The sequence below is a fragment of the Scyliorhinus torazame genome, chromosome 6 (genome assembly GCF_047496885.1).
Source record: "Scyliorhinus torazame isolate Kashiwa2021f chromosome 6, sScyTor2.1, whole genome shotgun sequence".
In the NCBI taxonomy this organism is placed as follows: domain Eukaryota; kingdom Metazoa; phylum Chordata; class Chondrichthyes; order Carcharhiniformes; family Scyliorhinidae; genus Scyliorhinus; species Scyliorhinus torazame.
The window spans coordinates 12545025-12570080 of record NC_092712.1 but is presented as its reverse complement, the minus strand read 5'-3'; the positions used below and the strand labels follow the sequence as shown (position 1 = coordinate 12570080).

The 25056-nt window shown below is 51.5% G+C and overlaps 1 protein-coding gene across 1 annotated transcript in view; it reads right to left on the bottom strand.

The window, feature by feature from the left end:
* Nucleotides 1-25056, bottom strand: part of LOC140424673 (tonsoku-like protein) — a 473953-nt gene that overhangs the window by 423522 nt on the left and 25375 nt on the right. The window lies entirely within an intron of this gene.

Genomic DNA, 25056 nt, shown 5'->3' with positions numbered 1-25056 from the left:
ACACATGGTGCAGAGACCTTCTTGTCCAAAGAGACTGTCAATCGAGAAGGATTCCAGTTGGAGGAAGAAGAACGAAAAACAATGGACTATTATTATTATACCTGTTTGTGTGTGTTGTTTTTTTGAAACAAAAAAGTATATTTACTGTTTGCACTTCTTAAAGGATAGTGAAAAGGTGAAAAATGAAACCATCTTGGAGGGCGGTGTGATGTGAGAGTACCTTTAAGAAATGGGTGTTTATTACTGCAGTGATGTCAGAGAGTGGGTGGAGCTGGGCTGTGTAGCCACCTGGGTTGGCCAACTCCCGATGTAAAATGGAGAACAGCAAAGGCTGCAGGGAAATTCAGCCAACACAGGCAGAAACTAGCAGGTGCAGGTTTACTGTGTATTAAACTCTGCAAAAGCCCAGACAGCATCGATACCAGCAACCATCTGCATAATAATGTAGCAGACATCTACATACTAATGAGCGATCCCCGGGAACAATCGAAACATTTGGGACAAACAAAACTAAGCCAGACTCCCCGGCGCCAGCAGGAGCCAACACAAAGGAGGTTAACGGACACTTAAAGACCGCCCAACGATCAGGGAACCGCTCCAGTATTGGAGAAATCTAACCAAGCGATTGGAACAAAGTCCAATCACCTGGAACCAGGTACGGGGTCCGTCCTGAAAGGCGGGAAGCCCCTGGGGACTACAAAGTTAAGCCCCCAAATTCAAATCGTTCTTCTTGACCGGGTCACTCAGCAACGCGAACCAACCCTTGAGAGTGAACTGTCCAAGCTGCCGCATCACTGAAGTAAGTCTCAAGTCGACGCTCGCTACGAGATAGGCGCTCCGAGCTACCAGTCCATACCGGCTTTGAATCCCGCAGACTCAGAACCCGAACGAAAGGCCACTTTCTTTTAGGCTGTTTGCTGCAGGGTGTGTTTTAGTTTCGTTTTCAGTGTTGGAGCTGAAGCCAGACAGAGCAGGTGCACTGTTGATCTCTCTGCCATGAAAATACTATCTCTCGATCATTTGGTGAATTCGGGATTATAAATGTTTTCAGTAGTGAATGTAAACCTGATGTGCTTCTGTTTAAAGGTTTTTTTTAAAGTCTTCTGGGTGTTAAAAGGAAAGTTTAAGGATTACTTAGTGCTGTATTCTTTGGGGGTTGTATTTGAATCGATGGTTGTTAAGATGTTCACTGTATGTTTTTAAAAGGTTAACTTGAGTTCATAGAATAAACATTGTTTTGCTTTAAAAAACACTTTTCCATTTCTGCTGTCCCACACCTGTAGAGTGGGCCGTGTGCTCCCCATACCGCAATCTATTACAAGTTGTGGGTCAGGTGAACTCCTTGATACACTTTGGGGTTCTCGAAACCCTGGCCCATAACAATGGACGTTGGAGACGGGCAGGGCCCAACGCCCCACATGGAGGTTGGACATTGCCCTACTAGCTGACAAGGCCTTCAACAAAAAGATATCGCAGGTCACAGCAGAGTACACAGAGAACAACCAGAACAGGGGGGTCTCACCCTCCACATTCTGGGAAGCGCTAAAGGCCGTACGAAGAGGGGAAATTATCGCTTTCAAAGCGCGAAGAGATAGGGAGGAAAGGGTGGCGAGGCAGCAGCTGGTCGACTCCATACTGGAGGTAGACCGTAAATACTCCGAGGCCCCGACCGTAGAGCTCCTGGCGGAGAGGAAAGAGTTACAAAGGAACTTTGACCTGCTCTCCACCAGGAAAGCAGTGCACCAACTCCGCCAGGCACGTGGGACCCTATACGAACATGGAGACAAAGCCAGCCGCCTGTTGGCACACCAGCTGAGAAAGCAGGCAGCCACCAGAGAAATTGCACAAATCAGGGATACCAGAGGCACGCTAGAAACAGAGCCAGAAAAGATCAACAAAACCTTCAAGGCCTTTTACCAAGGGCTGTACACCTCGGAGCCCCCAATGGGGGAGTCCGGGATGAAATGGTTCCTTGATGGACTGGACATACCAGTCGTGGGGGAGGGCAGAAAACGGGGCCTGGAAGCACCACTAGCACTGGGAGAGATCATGGACAGCATTCGCTCCATGCAGGCGGGGAAGGCGCCGGGACCAGGTGGGTTCCCGGCGGACTTCTACAAAAGATTTGCGACAGCACTGGCCCCGCACCTGCGGGAGATGTTCACAGACTTGCTAGTGAGGGGCACACAGCCACCCACGCTAGCACAGGCCTCAATCTCGCTGATACCTAAGAAAGACAAAGACCCAACGGAATGTGGGTCATATAGACCCATCTCACTGCTGAACGCAGACGTCAAAATACTGGCCAAAATCCGAGCCAAAAGGTAAGAAGACTGTGTACCTGAGGTGGTCGCAGAGGACCAGGCGGGCTTCGTCAAAGGTAGGCAGCTTACCTCGAACATCAGGTGCCTGCTGGACGTGATAATGACCCCCTCCGGGGAGAGAACACCAGAGGTGATCGTCTCCCTAGATGCAGAAAAGGCCTTTGACAGAGTCGAATGGAAATACCTCATAGAGGTACTGGAGCGGTTCGAGCTTGGAACAGGATTCACCTCCTGGGTGAAGCTCCTATACAACGCTCCCATGGCGAGCGTACGGACCAACACCAACTCCCGATACTTCCAGCTGCACAGGGGCACCAGACAAGGATGCCCACTGTCCCCGCTGCTGTTCGCTCTAGCGATCGAACCACTAGCAATCACGCTCAGAGCAGCAAAAAGCTGGAGGGGGATCCGAAGGGGCGGCAGAGAGCACAGAGTCTCAGTCTATGCAGATGACCTGCTCCTCTACATTTCGGACCCACAGAGCAGCATGGACGGAATCATCGCGCTCCTGAAAGAGTTTGGTGCCTTCTCGGGCTACAAACTCAACATGAGCAAAAGCGAGATCTTCCCGGTACACCCACAAGGAGGGGGAGCAGCCCTAACGGGACTGCCGCTTAAACAAGCCCCACACAAATTCCGCTACCTGGGGATCCAGATAGCCCGTGACTGGAAAGGGATCCGCAAATGGAACCTCACCAGTCTGATGGAGGAAGTAAAAAAGGACCTGCAAAGATGGAGCACACTCCCACTCTCCCTCGCGGGGAGAGTCCAGACCATCAAAATGAACGTGCTGCATGTCGGAAGCTTAGGGGATTTTGGCAGGGTTTGCGGATGTCATGCCCACGGTGTTAAAAACAAGGGTGGCACCGAGTCCAGGGGTTTTCCGGGTGTGGGAAGACCCGGGACTCCCGGTGGAGAAAGAGGCAGACGTTCTGGCCTTTGCTTCCCCGGTAGCCCGGAGACGGGTACCATTGGCTTGGAGGGACTCAACGCCCCCCGAAGTCGGAGACCTGGCTATCGGACACTTTCTCTGTTTGGAGAAAATCAAGTTCACCTTGAGAGCGTCACTGTCAGGGTTCGCCCGGAGGTGGCAACCGTTCGTCGACCTCTTTGCAGAAAATTAATTGTCAGCAGAAGGGGGGGGGGGGGGGGTTAGTTTAGCCTAGAGTAGGGGGTTAATAAAGGTGGGACCTGTAAGGGAGGGAGACGGCTTTTTCACTATGTTTATAGTTTCATGAACATTGTTTATTGTGTTGTTGTTATAATACCAAATAATACCTCAATAAAATGTTTATTAAGAAAAAAAGAAGGTGCTGCCCAGGTATCTCTTCCTATTCAGATCCATCCCGATCGACATCCCCAAGGCCTTTTTCACAACGCTGGACAAACTAATCATGGCGTTCGTATGGGGGGGGTGGGGGGGGGGGGGGGGGGGAAGAATGTAGGATCCCAAAGAAGTTCCCACAAAACACAAAATCCGGGGGTGGGGCTTGCCCTCTCAAATCTACAATTCTACCACTGGGCGGCGACGGCCGAGTGAATAAGGGGATGGATCAAGGAGCCGAATTCGAGTGGGTGGGCGGAAGAGGCCTCCTGGACAACGTTACAGAGAAATTCCAGCCAGCCAGGGGGAACGAGCTAAGGCGCCTGCAACTCAAAAACTTCCTATGAAAGGAGACAAGGACGTATCCACAGCCGCCACGACAGACACTACTGGAAGAGTTACTGGGCGCAAGCATCCGAGATAAAGGGAACTGTAGCGACATGTATGAGCGACTGGTAGAAGGGGCCGACACCGTACTGGACGCAACAAGAAAGAAATGGGCGGAAGACCTGGGGATTGAGATAGGGTGGGGACTCTGGAGCGAAGCACTGCATAGGGTCAACTCCACCTCCACGTGCGCAAGGCTCAGCCTGACGCAACTAAAAGTGGTACATAGGGACCACTTAACAAGAACCCGTATGAGTAGGTTCTTCCCGGAGGTGGAGGACAGATGTGAATGGTGCCAAGGACGCCCGGCCAACCTCGCCCAGATGTTCTGGTCTTGCCCCAGACTTGCTGGGTACTAGCGAACCACAGGAGAAGAGGGGAAGGGGGGAAGAAGTGGGGGGGGGGGAAGAGTGGAGAGACAGGGAACGATAGAGGGGAACCAGAGGGGGGGGGGGGAGGCGATGGAATTACAGCCAGAAGGAGGGCACGGGAAACGACAACAAACTCGGCAAATACAGTAACAGAGAGCAAGGGCAACAGGGACAAAAGACCAGACGAACGGCCGAAGCGGAGGTGAACACAAGATGACAGCGGCAGCGAAACCCGTCCGGGAGAAGCAAGGGACATCACCAACACCTGACCCATTCGCGGATCGCCCTCTGCAATTGGTTCTCCAGCACCCAAATGGATAACATAAGAACATAAGAACTAGGAGCAGGAGTAGGCCATCTGGCCCCTCGAGCCTGCTCCACCATTCAATGAGATCATGGCTGATCTTTTGTGGACTCAGCTCCACTTTCCCGCCCGAACACCATAATGAAATGAACTGAAATGACAATGAAATGAAATGAAAATCGCTTATTGTCACAAATAGGCTTCAAATGAAGTTACTGTGAAAAGCCCCTAGTCGCCACATTCCGGCGCCTGTTCGGGGAGGCTGGTACGGGAATCGAACCGTGCTGCTGGCCTGCTTTGGTCTGCTTCAAAAGCCAGCTCTTCAGCCCTGTGCTAAACCAGCCCCTGACCCTTTATTCCTTTATTCTACAAAAAACTATCTATCTTTATCTTGAAAACATTTAATGAAGGAGCCTCTACTGCTTCACTGGGCAAGGAATTCCATAGATTCACAACCCTTTGGGTGAAGAAGTTCCTCCTAAGCTCAGTCCTAAATCTACTTCCCCTTATTTTGAGGCTATGCCCCCTAGTTCTGCTTTCACCCGCCAGTGGAAACAACCTGCCTGCATCTATCCTATCTATTCCCTTCATAATTTTACATGTTTCTATAAGATCCCCCCCACCCCCCCCGCCGCATCCTTCTAAATTTCAACGAGTACAGTCCCAGTCTACTCAACCACTTCTCGTGATCCAACCCCTTCAGCTCTGGGGTTAACCTAGTGAATCTCCTCTGCACACCCTCCAGTGCCAGTACATCCTCTCTCAAGTAAGGAGACCAAAACTGAACACAATACTCCAGGTGTGGCCTCACTAACACCTTATACAATTGCAGCATAACCTCCCGAGTCTTAAACTCCATCCCTCTAGCTATGAAGGACAAAATTCCATTTGCCTTCTTAATCACCTGTTGCACCTGAAAACCAACTTTTTGCGACTCATGCACTAGCACACCCAGGTCTCTCTGCACAGCAGCATGTTTTAATATTTTATCTTTTAAATAATAATCCCTTTTGCTGTTATTCCTACCAAAATGGATAACCTCACATTTGTCAACATTGTATTCCATCTGCCAGACCCTAGCCCATTCACTTAGCCTATCCAAATCCCTCTGCAGACTTCCAGTATCCTCTGCACTTTTTGCTTTACCACTTATCTTAGTGTCGTCTGCAAACTTGGACACATTGCCCTTGGTCCCCAACTCCAAATCATCTATGTAAATTGTGAACAGCTGTGGGCCCAACACTGATCCCTGAGGGACACCACTAGCTACTGATTGCCAACCAGAGAAACACCCATTAATCCCCACTCTTTGCTTTCTATTAATTAACCAATCCTCTATCCATGCTACTACTTTCCCCTTAATGCCATGCATCTTTATCTTATGCAGCAACCTTTTGTGTAGCACCTTGTCAAAGGCTTTCTGGAAATCCAGACATACCACATCCATTGGCTCCCGTTATCTACCGTAGAGGGAGCTTTACTCTGTATCTAACCCCGTGCTGAACATGTCTTGGGAGTGTTTGAAGGGGACAGTGTAGAGGGAGCTTTACTCTGTATCTAACCACGTGCTGTACCTGTCCTGGGAGTGTTTGTTGGGGATAGTGTCGAGGGAGCTTTACTCTGTATCTAACCCCGTGCTGAACCTGTCTTGGGAGTGTTTGAAGGGGACAGTGTAGAGGGAGCTTTACTCTGTATCTAAACCCGTGCTGTACCTGTCCTGGGTGTGTTTGATGGGGACAGTGTAGAGGGAGCTTTACTCTATATCTAACGCCGTGCTGTGCCTGTCCTGGGAGTGTTCGATGGGGACAGTGTAGAGGGAGCTTTACTCTGTATTTAACCCCGTGCTGTACCTGTCCTGGGAGTGTTTGATGGGGACAGTGAAGAGGGAGCTTTACTCTGTATCTAACCCCGTGCTGTACCTGTCCTGGGAGTGTTTGATGGGGACAGTGTAGAGGGAGATTTAATCTGTATCTAACCCCGTGCTGTACCTGTCCTGGGACTGTTTGATGGGGACAGTGTAGAGGGAGCTTTACTCTGTATCTAACCCCGTGCAGTACCTGTCCTGGGAGTGTTTGATGGGGACAGTGTAGAGGAAGCTTTACTCTCTATCTAACCCCGTGCTGCACCTGTCCTGGGAGTGTTTGATGGGGACAGTGTAGAGGGAGCTTTACTCTGTATCTAACCCCGTGCTGTACCTGTCCTGGGGAGTGTTTGATGGGGACAGTGTAGAGGGAGCTTTACTCTGTATCTAACCCCGTGCTGTACCTGTCCTGGGAGTGTTTGATGGGGACAGTGTAGAGGGAGCTTTACTCTGTATCTAACCCCGTGCTGTACCTGTCCTGGGGGTGTTTGACGGGGACAGTGTAGAGGGAGCTTTACTCTGTATCCAACCCCGTGCTGTACCTGTCCTGGGCGTGTTTGATGGGGACAGTGTAGAGGGAGCTTTACTCTGTATCTAACCCCATGCAGCACCTGTCCTGGGAGTGTTTGATGGGGACAGTGTAGAGGAAGCTTTACTATCTATCTAACCCCGTGCTGCACCTGTCCTGCGAGTGTTTGATGGGGACAGTGTAGAGAAAGCTTTACTCTGTATCTAACCCCATGCTGTACCTGTCCTGTGGAGTGTTTGATGCGGACAGTGTAGAGGGAGCTTTACTCTGTATCTAACCCCGTGCTGTACCTGTCCTGGGGTGTTTGATGGGGACAGTGTAGAGGGAGCTTTACTCTGTATCTAACCCCGTGCTGTACCTGTCCTGGGCGTGTTTGATGGGGACAGTGTAGAGGAAGCTTTACTCTCTATCTAACCCCGTGCTGCACCTGTCCTGGGAGTGTTTAATGGGGACGGTGTTGAGGGAGCTTTACTCTGTATCTAACTCCGTGCTGTACCTGTCCTGGGGAGTGTTTGATGCGGACAGTGTAGAGGGAGCTTTACTCTGTATCTAACCCCGTGCTGTACCTGTCCTAGGAGTGTTTGATGGGGACAGTGTAGAGGAAGCTTTACTCTCTATCTAACCCCGTGCTGTACCTGTCCTGGGAGTGTTTGATGGGGACAGTGTAGAGGGAGCTTTACTCTGTATCTAACCCCGTGCTGTACCTGTCCTGGGAGTGTTTGATGGGGACAGTGTAGAGGGAGCTTTACTCTGAATCTAACCCCGTGCTGTACCTGTCCTGGGAGTGTTTGATGGGGACAGTGTAGAGGGAGCTTTACTCTGTATCTAACCCCGTGCTGTACCTGTCCTGGGACTGTTTGATGGGGACAGTGTAGAGGGAGCTTTACTCTGTATCTAACCCCGTGCAGTACCTGTCCTGGGAGTGTTTGATGAGGACAGTGTAGAGGAAGCTTTACTCTCTATCTAACCCCGTGCTGCACCTGTCCTGGGAGTGTTTGATGGGGACAGTGTAGAGGGAGCTTTACTCTGTATCTAACCCCGTGCTGTACCTGTCCTGGGGAGTGTTTGATGGGGACAGTGTAGAGGGAGCTTTACTCTGTATCTAACCCCGTGCTGTACCTGTCCTGGGCGTGTTTGATGGGGACAGTGTAGAGGGAGCTTTACTCTGTATCTAACCCCGTGCAGTACCTGTCCTGGGAGTGTTTGATGGGGACAGCGTAGAGGAAGCTTTACTCTCTATCTAACCCCGTGCTGCACCTGTCCTGGGAGTGTTTGATGGGGACAGTGTAGAGGGAGCTTTACTCTGTATCTAACCCCGTGCTGTACCTGTCCTGGGGAGTGTTTGATGGGGACAGTGTAGAGGGAGCTTTACTCTGTATCTAACCCCGTGCTGTACCTGTCCTGGGAGTGTTTGATGGGGACAGTGTAGAGGGAGCTTTACTCTGTATCTAACCCCGTGCTGTACCCGTCCTGGGAGTGGTTGATGGGGACAGTGTAAAGGGAGCTTTACTCTGTATCTAACCCCGTGCTGTACCTGTCCTGGGAGTGTTTGATGGGGACAGTGTAGAGGAAGCTTTACTCTGTACCTAACCCCGTGCTGTACCTGTCCTGGGAGTGTTTGATGGGGACAGTGTAGAGGGAGCTTTACTCTGTATCTAACCCCGTGCTGTACCTGTCCAGGGGGTGTTTGATGGGGACAGTGTAGAGGGAGCATTACTCTGTATCTAACCCCGTGCTGTACCTGTCCTGGGCGTGTTTGATGGGGACACTGTAGAGGGAGCTTTACTCTGTATCTAACCCCGTGCAGTACCTGTCTGGGAGTGTTTCATGGGGACAGTGTAGAGGAAGCTTTACTCTCTATCTAACCCCGTGCTGCACCTGTCCTGGGAGTGTTTGATGGGGACAGTGGAGAGGGAGCTTTACTCTGTATCTAACCCCGTGCTGTACCTGTCCTGGGGAGTGTTTGATGCGGACAGTGTAGAGGGAGCTTTACTCTGTGTCTAACCCCGTGCAGTACCTGTCCTGGGAGTGTTTCATGGGGACAGTGTAGAGGAAGCTTTACTCTCTATCTAACCCAGTGCTGTACCTGTCCTGGGAGTGTTTGATGGGGACAGTGTAGAGGAAGCTTTACTCTCTATCTAACCCCATGCTGTACCTGTCCTGGGAGTGTTTGATGGGGACAGTGGAGAGGGAGCTTTACTCTGTATCTAACCCCATGCTGTACCTGTCCTGGGAGTGTTTGATGGGGACAGTGGAGAGGGAGCTTTACTCTGTATCTAACCCTGTGCTGTACGTGTCCTGGGAGTGTTTGATGGGGACAGTGTAGAGGGAGCTTTACTCTGTATCTAACCCCGTGCTGTACATGTCCTGGGAGTGTTTGATGGGGTCAGTATAGAGGGAGCTTAACTCTGTATCTAACCCCGTGCTGTACCTGTCCTGGGAGTGTTTGATGGGGACATGGTAGAGGGAGCTTTACTCTGTATCTAACCCCGTGCTGTACGTGTCCTGGGAGTGTTTGATGGGGACAGTGTAGAGGGAGCTTTACTCTGCATCTAACCCCGTGCTGTACCTGTCCTGGGAGTGTTTGATGGGGACAGTGTAGAGGGAGCTTTACTCTGTATCTAACCCCTTGCTGTACGTGTCCTGGGAGTGTTTGATGGGGACAGTGTAGAGGGAGCTTTACTCTGTATCTAACCCCGTGCTGTACCTGTCCTGGGTGTGTTTGATGGGGACAGTGTAGAGGGAGCTTTATTCTGTATCCATCCCCGTGTTGTACCTGTCCTGGGTGTGTTTGATGGGGACAGTGTAGAGGGAGCTTTACTCTGTATATAACCCCGTGCTGTACGTGTCCTGGGAGTGTTTGATGGGGACAGTGTAGAGGGAGCTTTACTCTGTATCTAACCCCGTTCTGTACCTGTCCTGGGTGTGTTTGATGGGGACAGTTTAGAGGGAGCTTTACTCTGTATCTAACCCCGTGCTGTACGTGTCCTGGGAGTGTTTGATCGGGACAGTGTAGAGGGAGCTTTACTCTGTATCTAACCCCATGCAGTACCTGTCCTGGCAGTGTTTGATGGGGACAGTGTAGAGGAAGCTTTACTAACTATCTAACCCCGTGCTGCACCTGTCCTGGGAGTGTTTGATGGGGACAGTGTAGAGGAAGCTTTACTCTGTATCTAACCCCATGCTGTACCTGTCCTGGGGAGTGTTTGATGCGGACAGTGTAGAGGGAGCTTTACTCTGTATCTAACCCCGTGCTGTACCTGTCCTGGGGTGTTTGATGGGGACAGTGTAGAGGGAGCTTTACTCTGTATCTAACCCCGTGCTGTACCTGTCCTGGGCGTGTTTGATGGGGACAGTGTAGAGGAAGCTTTACTCTCTATCTAACCCCGTGCTGCACCTGTCCTGGGAGTGTTTGATGGGGACGGTGTTGAGGGAGCTTTACTCTGTATCTAACTCCATGCTGTACCTGTCCTGGGGAGTGTTTGATGCGGACAGTGTAGAGGGAGCTTTACTCTGTATCTAACCCCGTGCTGTACCTGTCCTAGGAGTGTTTGATGGGGACAGTGTAGAGGAAGCTTTACTCTCTATCTAACCCCGTGCTGTACCTGTCCTGGGAGTGTTTGATGGGGATAGTGTAGAGGGAGCTTTACTCTGTATCTAACCCCGTGCTGTACCTGTCCTGGGAGTGTTTGACGGGGACAGTGTAGAGGGAGCTTTACTCTGTATCTAACCCCGTGCTGTACCTGTCCTGGGAGTGTTTGATGGGGACAGTGTAGAGGGAGCTTTACTCTGTATCTAACCCCGTGCTGTACCTGTCCTGGGACTGTTTGATGGGGACAGTGTAGAGGGAGCTTTACTCTGTATCTAACCCCGTGCAGTACCTGTCCTGGGAGTGTTTGATGGGGACAGTGTAGAGGAAGCTTTACTCTGTATCTAACCCCGTGCTGTACCTGTCCTGGGAGTGTTTGATGGGGACAGTGTAGAGGGAGCTTTACTCTGTATCTAACCCCGTGCTGTACCTGTCCTGGGGAGTGTTTGATGGGGACAGTGTAGAGGGAGCTTTACTCTGTATCTAACCCCGTGCTGTACCTGTCCTGGGAGTGTTTGATGGGGACAGTGTAGAGGGAGCTTTACTCTGTATCTAACCCCGTGCTGTACCCGTCCTGGGAGTGGTTGATGGGGACAGTGTAAAGGGAGCTTTACTCTGTATCTAACCCCGTGCTGTACCTGTCCTGGGAGTGTTTGATGGGGACAGTGTAGAGGAAGCTTTACTCTGTACCTAACCCCGTGCTGTACCTGTCCTGGGAGTGTTTGATGGGGACAGTGTAGAGGGAGCTTTACTCTGTATCTAACCCCGTGCTGTACCTGTCCAGGGGGTGTTTGATGGGGACAGTGTAGAGGGAGCTTTACTCTGTATCTAACCCCGTGCTGTACCTGTCCTGGGCGTGTTTGATGGGGACACTGTAGAGGGAGCTTTACTCTGTATCTAACCCCGTGCAGTACCTGTCTGGGAGTGTTTCATGGGGACAGTGTAGAGGAAGCTTTACTCTCTATCTAACCCCGTGCTGCACCTGTCCTGGGAGTGTTTGATGGGGACAGTGTAGAGGGAGCTTTACTCTGTATCTAACCCCGTGCTGTACCTGTCCTGGGGAGTGTTTGATGCGGACAGTGTAGAGGGAGCTTTACTCTGTATCTAACCCCGTGCAGTACCTGTCCTGGGAGTGTTTGATGGGGACAGTGTAGAGGAAGCTTTACTCTCTATCTAACCCAGTGCTGTACCTGTCCTGGGAGTGTTTGATGGGGACAGTGTAGAGGAAGCTTTACTCTCTATCTAACCCCGTGCTGTACCTGTCCTGGGACTGTTTGATGGGGACAGTGTAGAGGGAGCTTTACTCTGTATCTAACCCCGTGCAGTACCTGTCCTGGGAGTGTTTGATGGGGACAGTGTAGAGGAAGCTTTACTCTGTATCTAACCCCGTGCTGTACCTGTCCTGGGAGTGTTTGATGGGGACAGTGTAGAGGGAGCTTTACTCTGTATCTAACCCCGTGCTGTACCTGTCCTGGGGAGTGTTTGATGGGGACAGTGTAGAGGGAGCTTTACTCTGTATCTAACCCCGTGCTGTACCTGTCCTGGGAGTGTTTGATGGGGACAGTGTAGAGGGAGCTTTACTCTGTATCTAACCCCGTGCTGTACCCGTCCTGGGAGTGGTTGATGGGGACAGTGTAAAGGGAGCTTTACTCTGTATCTAACCCCGTGCTGTACCTGTCCTGGGAGTGTTTGATGGGGACAGTGTAGAGGAAGCTTTACTCTGTACCTAACCCCGTGCTGTACCTGTCCTGGGAGTTTTTGATGGGGACAGTGTAGAGGGAGCTTTACTCTGTATCTAACCCCGTGCTGTACCTGTCCAGGGGGTGTTTGATGGGGACAGTGTAGAGGGAGCTTTACTCTGTATCTAACCCCGTGCTGTACCTGTCCTGGGCGTGTTTGATGGGGACACTGTAGAGGGAGCTTTACTCTGTATCTAACCCCGTGCAGTACCTGTCTGGGAGTGTTTCATGGGGACAGTGTAGAGGAAGCTTTACTCTCTATCTAACCCCGTGCTGCACCTGTCCTGGGAGTGTTTGATGGGGACAGTGTAGAGGGAGCTTTACTCTGTATCTAACCCCGTGCTGTACCTGTCCTGGGGAGTGTTTGATGCGGACAGTGTAGAGGGAGCTTTACTCTGTATCTAACCCCGTGCAGTACCTGTCCTGGGAGTGTTTGATGGGGACAGTGTAGAGGAAGCTTTACTCTCTATCTAACCCAGTGCTGTACCTGTCCTGGGAGTGTTTGATGGGGACAGTGTAAAGGAAGCTTTACTCTCTATCTAACCCCGTGCTGTACCTGTCCTGGGAGTGTTTGATGGGGACAGTGGAGAGGGAGCTTTACTCTGTATCTAACCCCATGCTGTACCTGTCCTGGGAGGGTTTGATGGGGACAGTGGAGAGGGAGCTTTACTCTGTATCTAACCCCGTGCTGTACGTGTCCTGGGAGTGTTTGATGGGGACAGTGTAGAGGGAGCTTTACTCTGTATCTAACCCCGTGCTGTACCTGTCCTGGGGAGTGTTTGATGCGGACAGTGTAGAGGGAGCTTTACTCTGTATCTAACCCCGTGCAGTACCTGTCCTGGGAGTGTTTGATGGGGACAGTGTAGAGGAAGCTTTACTCTGTATCTAACCCCATGCTGTACCTGTCCTGGGGAGTGTTTGATGCGGACAGTGTAGAGGGAGCTTTACTCTGTATCTAACCCCGTGCTGTACCTGTCCTGGGGTGTTTGATGGGGACAGTGTAGAGGGAGCTTTACTCTGTATCTAACCCCGTGCTGTACCTGTCCTGGGCGTGTTTGATGGGGACAGTGTAGAGGAAGCTTTACTCTCTATCTAACCCCGTGCTGCACCTGTCCTGGGAGTGTTTGATGGGGACGGTGTTGAGGGAGCTTTACTCTGTATCTAACTCCATGCTGTACCTGTCCTGGGGAGTGTTTGATGCGGACAGTGTAGAGGGAGCTTTACTCTGTATCTAACCCCGTGCTGTACCTGTCCTAGGAGTGTTTGATGGGGACAGTGTAGAGGAAGCTTTACTCTCTATCTAACCCCGTGCTGTACCTGTCCTGGGAGTGTTTGATGGGGATAGTGTAGAGGGAGCTTTACTCTGTATCTAACCCCGTGCTGTACCTGTCCTGGGAGTGTTTGACGGGGACAGTGTAGAGGGAGCTTTACTCTGTATCTAACCCCGTGCTGTACCTGTCCTGGGAGTGTTTGATGGGGACAGTGTAGAGGGAGCTTTACTCTGTATCTAACCCCGTGCTGTACCTGTCCTGGGACTGTTTGATGGGGACAGTGTAGAGGGAGCTTTACTCTGTATCTAACCCCGTGCAGTACCTGTCCTGGGAGTGTTTGATGGGGACAGTGTAGAGGAAGCTTTACTCTGTATCTAACCCCGTGCTGTACCTGTCCTGGGAGTGTTTGATGGGGACAGTGTAGAGGGAGCTTTACTCTGTATCTAACCCCGTGCTGTACCTGTCCTGGGGAGTGTTTGATGGGGACATTGTAGAGGGAGCTTTACTCTGTATCTAACCCCGTGCTGTACCTGTCCTGGGAGTGTTTGATGGGGACAGTGTAGAGGGAGCTTTACTCTGTATCTAACCCCGTGCTGTACCCGTCCTGGGAGTGGTTGATGGGGACAGTGTAAAGGGAGCTTTACTCTGTATCTAACCCCGTGCTGTACCTGTCCTGGGAGTGTTTGATGGGGACAGTGTAGAGGAAGCTTTACTCTGTACCTAACCCCGTGCTGTACCTGTCCTGGGAGTGTTTGATGGGGACAGTGTAGAGGGAGCTTTACTCTGTATCTAACCCCGTGCTGTACCTGTCCAGGGGGTGTTTGATGGGGACAGTGTAGAGGGAGCTTTACTCTGTATCTAACCCCGTGCTGTACCTGTCCTGGGCGTGTTTGATGGGGACACTGTAGAGGGAGCTTTACTCTGTATCTAACCCCGTGCAGTACCTGTCTGGGAGTGTTTCATGGGGACAGTGTAGAGGAAGCTTTACTCTCTATCTAACCCCGTGCTGCACCTGTCCTGGGAGTGTTTGATGGGGACAGTGTAGAGGGAGCTTTACTCTGTATCTAACCCCGTGCTGTACCTGTCCTGGGGAGTGTTTGATGCGGACAGTGTAGAGGGAGCTTTACTCTGTATCTAACCCCGTGCAGTACCTGTCCTGGGAGTGTTTGATGGGGACAGTGTAGAGGAAGCTTTACTCTCTATCTAACCCAGTGCTGTACCTGTCCTGGGAGTGTTTGATGGGGACAGTGTAGAGGAAGCTTTACTCTCTATCTAACCCCGTGCTGTACCTGTCCTGGGAGTGTTTGATGGGGACAGTGGAGAGGGAGCTTTACTCTGTATCTAACCCCGTGCTGTACCTGTCCTGGGAGTGTTTGATGGGGACATGGTAGAGGGAGCTTTACTCTGTATCTAACCCCGTGCTGTACGTGTCCTGGGAGTGTTTGATGGGGACAGTGTAGAGGGAGCTTTACTCTGCATCTAACCCCGTGCTGTACCTGTCCTGGGAGTGTTTGATGGGGACAGTGTAGAGGGAGCTTTACTCTGTATCTAACCCCTTGCTGTACGTGTCCTGGGAGTGTTTGATGGGGACAGTGTAGAGGGAGCTTTACTCTGTATCTAACCCCGTGCTGTACCTGTCCTGGGTGTGTTTGATGGGGACAGTGTAGAGGGAGCTTTATTCTGTATCCATCCCCGTGTTGTACCTGTCCTGGGTGTGTTTGATGGGGACAGTGTAGAGGGAGCTTTACTCTGTATCTAACCCCGTGCTGTACGTGTCCTGGGAGTGTTTGATGGGGACAGTGTAGAGGGAGCTTTACTCTGTATCTAACCCCGTTCTGTACCTGTCCTGGGTGTGTTTGATGGGGACAGTTTAGAGGGAGCTTTACTCTGTATCTAACCCCGTGCTGTACGTGTCCTGGGAGTGTTTGATCGGGACAGTGTAGAGGAAGCTTTACTAACTATCTAACCCCGTGCTGTACCCGTCCTGGGAGTGGTTGATGGGGACAGTGTAAAGGGAGCTTTACTCTGTATCTAACCCCGTGCTGTACCTGTCCTGGGAGTGTTTGATGGGGACAGTGTAGAGGAAGCTTTACTCTGTACCTAACCCCGTGCTGTACCTGTCCTGGGAGTTTTTGATGGGGACAGTGTAGAGGGAGCTTTACTCTGTATCTAACCCCGTGCTGTACCTGTCCAGGGGGTGTTTGATGGGGACAGTGTAGAGGGAGCTTTATTCTGTATCCATCCCCGTGTTGTACCTGTCCTGGGTGTGTTTGATGGGGACAGTGTAGAGGGAGCTTTACTCTGTATCTAACCCCGTGCTGTACGTGTCCTGGGAGTGTTTGATGGGGACAGTGTAGAGGGAGCTTTACTCTGTATCTAACCCCGTTCTGTACCTGTCCTGGGTGTGTTTGATGGGGACAGTTTAGAGGGAGCTTTACTCTGTATCTAACCCCGTGCTGTACGTGTCCTGGGAGTGTTTGATCGGGACAGTGTAGAGGGAGCTTTACTCTGTATCTAACCCCATGCAGTACCTGTCCTGGGAGTGTTTGATGGGGACAGTGTAGAGGAAGCTTTACTAACTATCTAACCCCGTGCTGCACCTGTCCTGGGAGTGTTTGATGGGGACAGTGTAGAGGAAGCTTTACTCTGTATCTAACCCCATGCTGTACCTGTCCTGGGGAGTGTTTGATGCGGACAGTGTAGAGGGAGCTTTACTCTGTATCTAACCCCGTGCTGTACCTGTCCTGGGGTGTTTGATGGGGACAGTGTAGAGGGAGCTTTACTCTGTATCTAACCCCGTGCTGTACCTGTCCTGGGCGTGTTTGATGGGGACAGTGTAGAGGAAGCTTTACTCTCTATCTAACCCCGTGCTGCACCTGTCCTGGGAGTGTTTGATGGGGACGGTGTTGAGGGAGCTTTACTCTGTATCTAACTCCATGCTGTACCTGTCCTGGGGAGTGTTTGATGCGGACAGTGTAGAGGGAGCTTTACTCTGTATCTAACCCCGTGCTGTACCTGTCCTAGGAGTGTTTGATGGGGACAGTGTAGAGGAAGCTTTACTCTCTATCTAACCCCGTGCTGTACCTGTCCTGGGAGTGTTTGATGGGGATAGTGTAGAGGGAGCTTTACTCTGTATCTAACCCCGTGCTGTACCTGTCCTGGGAGTGTTTGACGGGGACAGTGTAGAGGGAGCTTTACTCTGTATCTAACCCCGTGCTGTACCTGTCCTGGGAGTGTTTGATGGGGACAGTGTAGAGGGAGCTTTACTCTGTATCTAACCCCGTGCTGTACCTGTCCTGGGACTGTTTGATGGGGACAGTGTAGAGGGAGCTTTACTCTGTATCTAACCCCGTGCAGTACCTGTCCTGGGAGTGTTTGATGGGGACAGTGTAGAGGAAGCTTTACTCTGTATCTAACCCCGTGCTGTACCTGTCCTGGGAGTGTTTGATGGGGACAGTGTAGAGGGAGCTTTACTCTGTATCTAACCCCGTGCTGTACCTGTCCTGGGGAGTGTTTGATGGGGACAGTGTAGAGGGAGCTTTACTCTGTATCTAACCCCGTGCTGTACCTGTCCTGGGAGTGTTTGATGGGGACAGTGTAGAGGGAGCTTTACTCTGTATCTAACCCCGTGCTGTACCCGTCCTGGGAGTGGTTGATGGGGACAGTGTAAAGGGAGCTTTACTCTGTATCTAACCCCGTGCTGTACCTGTCCTGGGAGTGTTTGATGGGGACAGTGTAGAGGAAGCTTTACTCTGTACCTAACCCCGTGCTGTACCTGTCCTGGGAGTGTTTGATGGGGACAGTGTAGAGGGAGCTTTACTCTGTATCTAACCCCGTGCTGTACCTGTCCAGGGGGTGTTTGATGGGGACAGTGTAGAGGGAGCTTTACTCTGTATCTAACCCCGTGCTGTACCTGTCCTGGGCGTGTTTGATGGGGACACTGTAGAGGGAGCTTTACTCTGTATCTAACCCCGTGCAGTACCTGTCTGGGAGTGTTTCATGGGGACAGTGTAGAGGAAGCTTTACTCTCTATCTAACCCCGTGCTGCACCTGTCCTGGGAGTGTTTGATGGGGACAGTGTAGAGGGAGCTTTACTCTGTATCTAACCCCGTGCTGTACCTGTCCTGGGGAGTGTTTGATGCGGACAGTGTAGAGGGAGCTTTACTCTGTATCTAACCCCGTGCAGTACCTGTCCTGGGAGTGTTTGATGGGGACAGTGTAGAGGAAGCTTTACTCTCTATCTAACCCAGTGCTGTACCTGTCCTGGGAGTGTTTGATGGGGACAGTGTAGAGGAAGCTTTACTCTCTATCTAACCCCGTGCTGTACCTGTCCTGGGACTGTTTGATGGGGACAGTGTAGAGGGAGCTTTACTCTGTATCTAACCCCGTGCAGTACCTGTCCTGGGAGTGTTTGATGGGGACAGTGTAGAGGAAGCTTTACTCTGTATCTAACCCCGTGCTGTACCTGTCCTGGGAGTGTTTGATGGGGACAGTGTAGAGGGAGCTTTACTCTGTATCTAACCCCGTGCTGTACCTGTCCTGGGGAGTGTTTGATGGGGACAGTGTAGAGGGAGCTTTACTCTGTATCTAACCCCGTGCTGTACCTGTCCTGGGAGTGTTTGATGGGGACAGTGTAGAGGGAGCTTTACTCTGTATCTAACCCCGTGCTGTACCCGTCCTGGGAGTGGTTGATGGGGACAGTGTAAAGGGAGCTTTACTCTGTATCTAACCCCGTGCTGTACCTGTCCTGGGAGTGTTTGATGGGGACAGTGTAGAGGAAGCTTTACTCTGTACCTAACCCCGTGCTGTACCTGTCCTGGGAGTTTTTGATGGGGACAGTGTAGAGGGAGCTTTACTCTGTATCTAACCCCGTGCTGTACCTGTCCAGGGGGTGTTTGATGGGGACAGTGTAGAGGGAGCTTTACTCTGTATCTAACCCCGTGCTGTACCTGTCCTGGGCGTGTTTGATGGGGACACTGTAGAGGGAGCTTTACTCTGTATCTAACCCCGTGCAGTACCTGTCTGGGAGTGTTTCATGGGGACAGTGTAGAGGAAGCTTTACTCTCTATCTAACCCCGTGCTGCACCTGTCCTGGGAGTGTTTGATGGGGACAGTGTAGAGGGAGCTTTACTCTGTATCTAACCCCGTGCTGTACCTGTCCTGGGGAGTGTTTGATGCGGACAGTGTAGAGGGAGCTTTACTCTGTATCTAACCCCGTGCAGTACCTGTCCTGGGAGTGTTTGATGGGGACAGTGTAGAGGAAGCTTTACTCTCTATCTAACCCAGTGCTGTACCTGTCCTGGGAGTGTTTGATGGGGACAGTGTAGAGGAAGCTTTACTCTCTATCTAACCCCGTGCTGTACCTGTCCTGGGAGTGTTTGATGGGGACAGTGGAGAGGGAGCTTTACTCTGTATCTAACCCCATGCTGTACCTGTCCTGGGAGGGTTTGATGGGGACAGTGGAGAGGGAGCTTTACTCTGTATCTAACCCCGTGCTGTACGTGTCCTGGGAGTGTTTGATGGGGACAGTGTAGAGGGAGCTTTACTCTGTATCTAACCCCGTGCTGTACCTGTCCTGGGGAGTGTTTGATGCGGAAAGTGTAGAGGGAGCTTTACTCTGTATCTAACCCCGTGCAGTACCTGTCCTGGGAGTGTTTGATGGGGACAGTGTAGAGGAAGCTTTACTCTGTATCTAACCCCATGCTGTACCTGTCCTGGGGAGTGTTTGATGCGGACAGTGTAGAGGGAGCTTTACTCTGTATCTAACCCCGTGCTGTACCTGTCCTGGGGTGTTTGATGGGGACAGTGTAGAGGGAGCTTTACTCTGTATCTAACCCCGTGCTGTACCTGTCCTGGGCGTGTTTGATGGGGACAGTGTAGAGGAAGCTTTACTCTCTATCTAACCCCGTGCTGCACCTGTCCTGGGAGTGTTTGATGGGGACGGTGTTGAGGGAGCTTTACTCTGTATCTAACTCCATGCTGTACCTGTCCTGGGGAGTGTTTGATGCGGACAGTGTAGAGGGAGCTTTACTCTGTATCTAACCCCGTGCTGTACCTGTCCTAGGAGTGTTTGATGGGGACAGTGTAGAGGAAGCTTTACTCTCTATCTAACCCCGTGCTGTACCTGTCCTGGGAGTGTTTGATGGGGATAGTGTAGAGGGAGCTTTACTCTGTATCTAACCCCGTGCTGTACCTGTCCTGGGAGTGTTTGACGGGGACAGTGTAGAGGGAGCTTTACTCTGTATCTAACCCCGTGCTGTACCTGTCCTGGGAGTGTTTGATGGGGACAGTGTAGAGGGAGCTTTACTCTGTATCTAACCCCGTGCTGTACCTGTCCTGGGACTGTTTGATGGGGACAGTGTAGAGGGAGCTTTACTCTGTATCTAACCCCGTGCAGTACCTGTCCTGGGAGTGTTTGATGGGGACAGTGTAGAGGAAGCTTTACTCTGTATCTAACCCCGTGCTGTACCTGTCCTGGGAGTGTTTGATGGGGACAGTGTAGAGGGAGCTTTACTCTGTATCTAACCCCGTGCTGTACCTGTCCTGGGGAGTGTTTGATGGGGACAGTGTAGAGGGAGCTTTACTCTGTATCTAACCCCGTGCTGTACCTGTCCTGGGAGTGTTTGATGGGGACAGTGTAGAGGGAGCTTTACTCTGTATCTAACCCCGTGCTGTACCCGTCCTGGGAGTGGTTGATGGGGACAGTGTAAAGGGAGCTTTACTCTGTATCTAACCCCGTGCTGTACCTGTCCTGGGAGTGTTTGATGGGGACAGTGTAGAGGAAGCTTTACTCTGTACCTAACCCCGTGCTGTACCTGTCCTGGGAGTGTTTGATGGGGACAGTGTAGAGGGAGCTTTACTCTGTATCTAACCCCGTGCTGTACCTGTCCAGGGGGTGTTTGATGGGGACAGTGTAGAGGGAGCTTTACTCTGTATCTAACCCCGTGCTGTACCTGTCCTGGGCGTGTTTGATGGGGACACTGTAGAGGGAGCTTTACTCTGTATCTAACCCCGTGCAGTACCTGTCTGGGAGTGTTTCATGGGGACAGTGTAGAGGAAGCTTTACTCTCTATCTAACCCCGTGCTGCACCTGTCCTGGGAGTGTTTGATGGGGACAGTGTAGAGGGAGCTTTACTCTGTATCTAACCCCGTGCTGTACCTGTCCTGGGGAGTGTTTGATGCGGACAGTGTAGAGGGAGCTTTACTCTGTATCTAACCCCGTGCAGTACCTGTCCTGGGAGTGTTTGATGGGGACAGTGTAGAGGAAGCTTTACTCTCTATCTAACCCAGTGCTGTACCTGTCCTGGGAGTGTTTGATGGGGACAGTGTAGAGGAAGTTTTACTCTCTATCTAACCCCGTGCTGTACCTGTCCTGGGAGTGTTTGATGGGGACAGTGGAGAGGGAGCTTTACTCTGTATCTAACCCCATGCTGTACCTGTCCTGGGAGGATTTGATGGGGACAGTGGAGAGGGAGCTTTACTCTGTATCTAACCCCGTGCTGTACGTGTCCTGGGAGTGTTTGATGGGGACAGTGTAGAGGGAGCTTTACTCTGTATCTAACCCCGTGCTGTACCTGTCCTGGGGAGTGTTTGATGCGGACAGTGTAGAGGGAGCTTTACTCTGTATCTAACCCCGTGCAGTACCTGTCCTGGGAGTGTTTGATGGGGACAGTGTAGAGGAAGCTTTACTCTGTATCTAACCCCTTGCTGTACGTGTCCTGGGAGTGTTTGATGGGGATAGTGTAGAGGGAGCTTTACTCTGTATCTAACCCCGTGCTGTACCTGTCCTGGGAGTGTTTGACGGGGACAGTGTAGAGGGAGCTTTACTCTGTATCTAACCCCGTGCTGTACCTGTCCTGCAAGTGTTTGATGGGGACAGTGTAGAGGGAGCTTTACTCTGTATCTAACCCCGTGCTGTACCTGTCCTGGGACTGTTTGATGGGGACAGTGTAGAGGGAGCTTTACTCTGTATCTAACCCCGTGCAGTACCTGTCCTGGGAGTGTTTGATGGGGACAGTGTAGAGGAAGCTTTACTCTGTATCTAACCCCGTGCTGTACCTGTCCTGGGAGTGTTTGATGGGGACAGTGTAGAGGGAGCTTTACTCTGTATCTAACCCCGTGCTGTACCTGTCCTGGGGAGTGTTTGATGGGGACAGTGTAGAGGGAGCTTTACTCTGTATCTAACCCCGTGCTGTACCTGTCCTGGGAGTGTTTGATGGGGACAGTGTAGAGGGAGCTTTACTCTGTATCTAACCCCGTGCTGTACCCGTCCTGGGAGTGGTTGATGGGGACAGTGTAAAGGGAGCTTTACTCTGTATCTAACCCCGTGCTGTACCTGTCCTGGGAGTGTTTGATGGGGACAGTGTAGAGGAAGCTTTACTCTGTACCTAACCCCGTGCTGTACCTGTCCTGGGAGTGTTTGATGGGGACAGTGTAGAGGGAGCTTTACTCTGTATCTAACCCCGTGCTGTACCTGTCCAGGGGGTGTTTGATGGGGACAGTGTAGAGGGAGCTTTACTCTGTATCTAACCCCGTGCTGTACCTGTCCTGGGCGTGTTTGATGGGGACACTGTAGAGGGAGCTTTACTCTGTATCTAACCCCGTGCAGTACCTGTCTGGGAGTGTTTCATGGGGACAGTGTAGAGGAAGCTTTACTCTCTATCTAACCCCGTGCTGCACCTGTCCTGGGAGTGTTTGATTGGGACAGTGTAGAGGGAGCTTTACTCTGTATCTAACCCCGTGCTGTACCTGTCCTGGGGAGTGTTTGATGCGGACAGTGTAGAGGGAGCTTTACTCTGTATCTAACCCCGTGCAGTACCTGTCCTGGGAGTGTTTGATGGGGACAGTGTAGAGGAAGCTTTACTCTCTATCTAACCCAGTGCTGTACCTGTCCTGGGAGTGTTTGATGGGGACAGTGTAGAGGAAGCTTTACTCTCTATCTAACCCCGTGCTGTACCTGTCCTGGGAGTGTTTGATGGGGACAGTGGAGAGGGAGCTTTACTCTGTATCTAACCCCATGCTGTACCTGTCCTGGGAGGGTTTGATGGGGACAGTGGAGAGGGAGCTTTACTCTGTATCTAACCCCGTGCTGTACGTGTCCTGGGAGTGTTTGATGGGGACAGTGTAGAGGGAGCTTTACTCTGTATCTAACCCCGTGCTGTACATGTCCTGGGAGTGTTTGATGGGGTCAGTATAGAGGGAGCTTAACTCTGTATCTAACCCCGTGCTGTACCTGTCCTGGGAGTGTTTGATGGGGACATGGTAGAGGGAGCTTTACTCTGTATCTAACCATGTGCTGTACGTGTCCTGGGAGTGTTTGATGGGGACAGTGTAGAGGAAGCTTTACTCTCTATCTAACCCCGTGCTGCACCTGTCCTGGGAGTGTTTGATGGGGACAGTGTAGAGGGAGCTTTACTCTGTATCTAACCCCGTGCTGTACCTGTCCTGGGGAGTGTTTGATGCGGACAGTGTAGAGGGAGCTTTACTCTGTGTCTAACCCCGTGCAGTACCTGTCCTGGGAGTGTTTCATGGGGACAGTGTAGAGGAAGCTTTACTCTCTATCTAACCCCGTGCTGTACCTGTCCTGGGAGTGTTTGATGGGGACAGTGGAGAGGGAGCTTTACTCTGTATCTAACCCCGTGCTGTACCTGTCCTGGGTGTGTTTGATGGGGACAGTGTAGAGGGAGCTTTATTCTGTATCTAACCCCGTGCTGTACCTGTCCTGGGTGTGTTTGATGGGGACAGTGTAGAGAGAGCTTTACTCTGTATCTAACCCCGTGCTGTACGTGTCCTGGGAGTGTTTGATGGGGACAGTGTAGAGGGAGCTTTACTCTGTATCTAACCCCGTTCTGTACCTGTCCTGGGTGTGTTTGATGGGGACAGTTTAGAGGGAGCTTTACTCTGTATCTAACCCCGTGCTGTACGTGTCCTGGGAGTGTTTGATGGGGACAGTGTAGAGGGAGCTTTACTCTGTATCTAACCCCATGCAGTACCTGTCCTGGGAGTGTTTGATGGGGACAGTGTAGAGGAAGCCTTACTATCTATCTAACCCCGTGCTGCACCTGTCCTGGGAGTGTTTGATGGGGACAGTGTAGAGGAAGCTTTACTCTGTATCTAACCCCATGCTGTACCTGTCCTGGGGAGTGTTTGATGCGGACAGTGTAGAGGGAGCTTTACTCTGTATCTAACCCCGTGCTGTACCTGTCCTGGGGTGTTTGATGGGGACAGTGTAGAGGGAGCTTTACTCTGTATCTAACCCCGTGCTGTACCTGTCCTGGGCGTGTTTGATGGGGACAATGTAGAGGAAGCTTTACTCTCTATCTAACCCCGTGCTGCACCTGTCCTGCGAGTGTTTGATGGGGACGGTGTTGAGGGAGCTTTACTCTGTATCTAACTCCGTGCTGTACCTGTCCTGGGGAGTGTTTGATGCGGACAGTGTAGAGGGAGCTTTACTCTGTATCTAACCCCGTGCTGTACCTGTCCTAGGAGTGTTTGATGGGGACAGTGTAGAGGAAGCTTTACTCTCTATCTAACCCCGTGCTGTACCTGTCCTGGGAGTGTTTGATGGGGATAGTGTAGAGGGAGCTTTACTCTGTATCTAACCCCGTGCTGTACCTGTCCTGGGATTGTTTGATGGGGACAGTGTAGAGGGAGCTTTACTCTGTATCTAACCTCGTGCTGTACCTGTCCTGGGAGTGTTTGATGGGGACAGTGTAGAGGGAGCTTTACTCTGTATCTAACCCCGTGCTGTCCCTGTCCTGGGACTGTTTGATGGGACAGTGTAGAGGGAGCTTTACTCTGTATCTAACCCCGTGCAGTACCTGTCCTGGGAGTGTTTGATGGGGACAGTGTAGAGGAAGCTTTACTCTCTATCTAACCCCGTGCTGCACCTGTCCTGGGAGTGTTTGATGGGGACAGTGTAGAGGGAGCTTTACTCTGTATCTATCCCCGTGCTGTACCTGTCCTGGGGAGTGTTTGATGGGGACAGTGTAGAGGGAGCTTTACTCTGTATCTAACCCCGTGCTGTACCTGTCCTGGGCGTGTTTGATGGGGACAGTGTAGAGGGAGCTTTACTCTGTATCTAACCCCGTGCAGTACCTGTCCTGGGAGTGTTTGATGGGGACAGTGTAGAGGAAGCTTTACTCTCTATCTAACCCCGTGCTGCACCTGTCCTGGGAGTGTTTGATGGGGACAGTGTAGAGGGAGCTTTACTCTGTATCTAACCCCGTGCTGTACCTGTCCTGGGGAGTGTTTGATGGGGACAGTGTAGAGGGAGCTTTACTCTGTATCTAACCCCGTGCTTTACCTGTCCTGGGAGTGTTTGATGGGGACAGTGTAGAGGGAGCTTTACTCTGTAT